The following is a 6,000-nucleotide window of genomic DNA, read 5'->3' as shown; positions in this document are numbered from 1 at the left end:
TCATCAAATTCATGACTCGAGTCTGACTCGAGTCCAAGTCACATGACTCGAGTCCACACCTCTGCTAATTAGTCTGTGGGTCTTAGCGAGTAATTTAAAAGTTGATAGTTTTATTTAGTTAAACATTCTAAATGTGGATGCAAGACCTCCTCCCCTCTACACACCCTCCTGCCTCTCACCTCACTCTACTCCCCTCCACACACTCTCCTACCTCTCATCTCACTCCGCTCCCCTCCACACACTCTCCTACCTCTCATCTCACTCCGCTCCCCTCCACACACTCTCCTACCTCTCATCTCACTCCGATCCCCTCCACACACTCTCCTACCTCTCATCTCACTCCGCTCCCCTCCACACACTCTCCTACCTCTCATCTCACTCCGCTCCCCTCCACACACTCTCCTGCCTCTCATCTCACTCCCCTCCCCTCCATATAATCTCCAACCTCTCATCTCACTCCGATCCCCTCCACACACTCTCCTACCTTTCATCTCACTCCCCTCCCCTCCATACACTCTCCTACATCTCATCTCACTCCGCTCCCCTCCACACACTCTCCTACCTCTCATCTCACTCCACTCCCCTCCACACACTCTCCAACCTCTCATCTCACTCCGATCCCCTCCACACACTCTCCTACATCTCATCTCACTCTCCTCCCCTCCACACACTCTCCTACCTCTCATCTCACTCCGCTCCCCTCCACACACTCTCCTACCTCTCATCTCACTCCGCTCCCCTCCACACACTCTCCTACCTCTCATCTCACTCCGATCCCCTCCACACACTCTCCTACCTCTCATCTCACTCCCCTCTCCTCCATACACTCTCCTACCTCTCATCTCACTCCGCTCCCCTCCACACACTCTCCAACCTCTCATCTCACTCTACTCCCCTCCACACACTCTCCTACCTCTCATCTCACTCTACTCCCCTCCACACACTCTCCTACCTCTCATCTCACTCTACTCCCCTCCACGCACTCTCCTACCTCTCATCTCACTCCCCTCCCCTCCACACACTCTCCTACCTCTCATCTCACTCCGTTCCCCTCCACACATTCTCCAACCTCTCATCTCACTCCCCTCCCCTCCATACACTCTCCTACATCTCATCTCACTTTCCTCCCCTCCACACACTCTCCTACCTCTCACCTCACTCTACTCCCCTCCACACACTCTCCTACCTCTCATCTCACTCCGCTCCCCTCCACACACTCTCCTACCTCTCATCTCACTCCGCTCCCCTCCACACACTCTCCTACCTCTCATCTCACTCCGATCCCCTCCACACACTCTCCTACCTCTCATCTCACTCCGCTCCCCTCCACACACTCTCCTACCTCTCATCTCACTCCGCTCCCCTCCACACACTCTCCTGCCTCTCATCTCACTCCCCTCCCCTCCATATAATCTCCAACCTCTCATCTCACTCCGATCCCCTCCACACACTCTCCTACCTTTCATCTCACTCCCCTCCCCTCCATACACTCTCCTACATCTCATCTCACTCCGCTCCCCTCCACACACTCTCCTACCTCTCATCTCACTCCACTCCCCTCCACACACTCTCCAACCTCTCATCTCACTCCGATCCCCTCCACACACTCTCCTACATCTCATCTCACTCTCCTCCCCTCCACACACTCTCCTACCTCTCATCTCACTCCGCTCCCCTCCACACACTCTCCTACCTCTCATCTCACTCCGCTCCCCTCCACACACTCTCCTACCTCTCATCTCACTCCGATCCCCTCCACACACTCTCCTACCTCTCATCTCACTCCCCTCTCCTCCATACACTCTCCTACCTCTCATCTCACTCCGCTCCCCTCCACACACTCTCCAACCTCTCATCTCACTCTACTCCCCTCCACACACTCTCCTACCTCTCATCTCACTCTACTCCCCTCCACACACTCTCCTACCTCTCATCTCACTCTACTCCCCTCCACGCACTCTCCTACCTCTCATCTCACTCCCTTCCCCTCCACACACTCTCCTACCTCTCATCTCACTCCGTTCCCCTCCACACATTCTCCAACCTCTCATCTCACTCCCCTCCCCTCCATACACTCTCCTACATCTCATCTCACTTTCCTCCCCTCCACACACTCTCCTACCTCTCATCTCACTTTACTCCCCTCCACACACTCTCTTACCTCTCATCTCACTCTCCTCTCCTCCACACACTCTCCTACCTCTCATCTCACTCCACTCCCCTCCACACACTCTTCTACCTCTCATCTCACTCCCCTCCCCTCCACACACTCTCCTACCTCTCATCTCACTCCGCTCCGCTCAACACACTCTCCTACCTCTCATCTCACTCCGCTCCCCTCCACACACTCTCCTACCTCTCATCTCACTCCGATCCCCTCCACACACTCTCCTACCTCTCATCTCACTCCGCTCCCCTCCACACACTCTCCTACTTCTCATCTCACTCCGCTCCCCTCCACACACTCTCCTGCCTCTCATCTCACTCCCCTCCCCTCCATATAATCTCCAACCTCTCATCTCACTCCGATCCCCTCCACACACTCTCCTACCTTTCATCTCACTCCCCTCCCCTCCATACACTCTCCTACATCTCATCTCACTCCGCTCCCCTCCACACACTCTCCTACCTCTCATCTCACTCCACTCCCCTCCACACACTCTCCAACCTCTCATCTCACTCCGATCCCCTCCACACACTCTCCTACATCTCATCTCACTCTCCTCCCCTCCACACACTCTCCTACCTCTCATCTCACTCCGCTCCCCTCCACACACTCTCCTACCTCTCATCTCACTCCGCTCCTCTCCACACACTCTCCTACCTCTCATCTCACTCCGATCCCCTCCACACACTCTCCTACCTCTCATCTCACTCCCCTCTCCTCCATACACTCTCCTACCTCTCATCTCACTCCGCTCCCCTCCAAACACTCTCCAACCTCTCATCTCACTCTACTCCCCTCCACACACTCTCCTACCTCTCATCTAACTCTACTCCCCTCCACACACTCTCCTACCTCTCATCTCACTCTACTCCCCTCCACGCACTCTCCTACCTCTCATCTCACTCCCCTCCCCTCCACACACTCTCCTACCTCTCATCTCACTCCGCTCCCTTCCACACATTCTCCAACCTCTCATCTCACTCCCCTCCCCTCCATACACTCTCCTACATCTCATCTCACTCCCCTCCCCTCCACACACTCTCCTACCTCTCATCTCACTTTACTCCCCTCCACACACTCTCCTACCTCTCATCTCACTCTCCTCTCCTCCACACACTCTCCTACCTCTCATCTCACTCCGCTCCCCTCCACACACTCTCCTACCTCTCATCTCACTCCCCTCCCCTCCACACACTCTCCTACCTCTCATCTCACTCTACTCCCCTCCACACACTCTCCTACCTCTCATCTCACTCTGCTCCCCTCCACACACTCTCCTACATCTCATCTCACTCCGCTCCCCTCCACACACTCTCCTACCTCTCATCTCACTCCGCTCCCCTCCACACACTCTCCTACCTTTCATCTTACTCTACTCCCCTCCACTCACTCTCATACCTCTCATCTCACTCCGATCCCCTCCACACACTCTCCTACCTCTCATCTCACTCTACTCCCCTCCACACACTCTCCTACCTCTCATCTCACTCTACTCCCCTCCACACACTCTCCTACCTTTCCCCTCTCATCTCACTCTACCCTCCTCTAAACACCCTCCTACCTCTCATCTCACTCTACTCCCCTCCACACACTCTCCTACCTCTCATCTCACTGCGATCCCCTCCACACACTCTCCTACCTCTCATCTCACTCCCCTCCCCTCCATACACTCTCCTACCTCTCAACTCACTCCGCTCCCCTCCACACACTCTCCAACCTCTCATCTCACTCTACTCCCCTCCACACACTCTCCTACCTCTCATCTCACTCTACTCCCCTCCACACACTCTCCTACCTCTCATCTCACTCTCCTCTCCTCCACACACTCTCCTACCTCTCATCTCACTCCGCTCCCCTCCACACACTCTACTACCTCTCATCTCACTCCCCTCCTCTCCACGCACTCTCCTACCTCTCATCTCACTCTACTCCCCTCCACACACTCTCCTACATCTCATCTCACTCCGCTCCCCTCCACACACTCTCCTACCTCTCATCTCACTCCGCTCCCCTCCACACACTCTCCTACCTTTCATCTTACTCTACTCCGCTCCACTCACTCTCATACCTCTCATCTCACTCCGATCCCCTCCACACACTCTCCTACCTCTCATCTCACTCTACTCCCCTCCACACACTCTCCTACCTCTCATCTCACTCTACTCCCCTCCACACACTCTCCTACCTTTCCCCTCTCATCTCACTCTACCCCCCTCTAAACACCCTCCTACCTCTCATCTCACTCTACTCCCCTCCACACACTCTCCTACCTCTCATCTCACTCCAATCCCCTCCACACACTCTCCTACCTCTCATCTCACTCCCCTCCCCTCCATACACTCTCCTACCTCTCAACTCACTCCGCTCCCCTCCACACACTCTCCAACCTCTCATCTCACTCTACTCCCCTCCACACACTCTCCTACCTCTCATCTCACTCCGATCCCCTCCACACACTCTCCTACCTCTCAGCTCACTCCGCTCCCCTCCACACATTCTCCAACCTTTCATCTCACTCCCCTCCCCTCCATACACTCTCCTACATCTCATCTCACTCCCCTCCCCTCCACACACTCTCCTACCTCTCATCTCACTTTACTCCCCTCCACACACTCTCCTACCTCTCATCTCACTCTCCTCCCCTCCACACACTCTCCTACCTCTCATCTCACTCCGCTCCCCTCCACACACTCTCCTACCTCTCATTTAACTCCCCTCCCCTCCACGCACTCTCCTACCTCTCATCTCACTCTACTCCCCTCCACACACTCTCCTACCTCTCATCTCACTCTACTCCCCTCCACACACTCTCCTACCTCTCATCTCACTCCGCTCCCCTCCACACACTCTCCTACCTCTCATCTCACTCCGCTCCCCTCCACACACTCTCCTACCTCTCATCTTACTCTACTCCCCTCCACTCACTCTCCTACCTCTCATCTCACTCCGATCCCCTCCACACACTCTCCTACCTTTCCCCTCTCATCTCACTCTACCCCCCTCTAAACACCCTCCTACCTCTCATATCACTCTACTCCCCTTCACACACTCTCCTACCTCTCCCCATTCATCTCACTCTACTCCCCTCTATGCACTATCTGCCCCAGCAACCAAGTCTGTCTGTTAAAGCAACGCAACAGTCCACCATCTTTCAGTGGCAGGTGGCTCATGCTATCGAAGAGACTGGGCCTCCTTACCCTCAGCCACCCATGCTATCGACTTCCTTTCCCTGTTCAATTTTGATTTAAAGCTTTCGTGACTGCAGGGATTCATCTTCTTGGTTCTTTCGGTAAAGTCACGTAGAAGGGAAGTAATAAAATATGTTTATGTTTTATTTTTATTATTTTATTACTTCCCTTCTACGTGACTTTACCGAAAGAACCAAGAAGATGATTTCCTGTTCAAGTCCAGCCTGAGAACCTTCCATGTCCCACTGCTTATGAGTGACTGCCTCTATCAACAAACTAAATATGCCCACGTTTTCTACACAGTGGCTTGATACGCGGTCACATATAGATGCTATATACATCCAAATGCTATTACATTGTACTTCATTGTTGCATCACCAGAAGTACACATACGTGGGTATTTTTCAAGCTGTTCATAATGCCAATTTTTGTTTAAATGTCTCTTTGCCTGCAAACACTACTGTAACAATGCGGTCATGTGAAACAGAATTGCTTAAATGCTCGTCCTTTTGAATGACCTGTGAGTGAGCTAGAAACAGCGTGCCCTTTACACGTGGAGCGGCAATCAACGCTCGCGTAGTCGAGGTTTGTTATCCAATTAACAAAATGCAGGTGGAATGATTGGAAGGGAGAGGTGCAGGAATG

This window comes from Lampetra planeri, chromosome 26 (genome assembly GCF_965212315.1).
Source record: "Lampetra planeri chromosome 26, kcLamPlan1.2.h2, whole genome shotgun sequence".
Lineage (NCBI taxonomy): Eukaryota > Metazoa > Chordata > Hyperoartia > Petromyzontiformes > Petromyzontidae > Lampetra > Lampetra planeri.
This window is presented reverse-complemented; position numbering follows the sequence as displayed.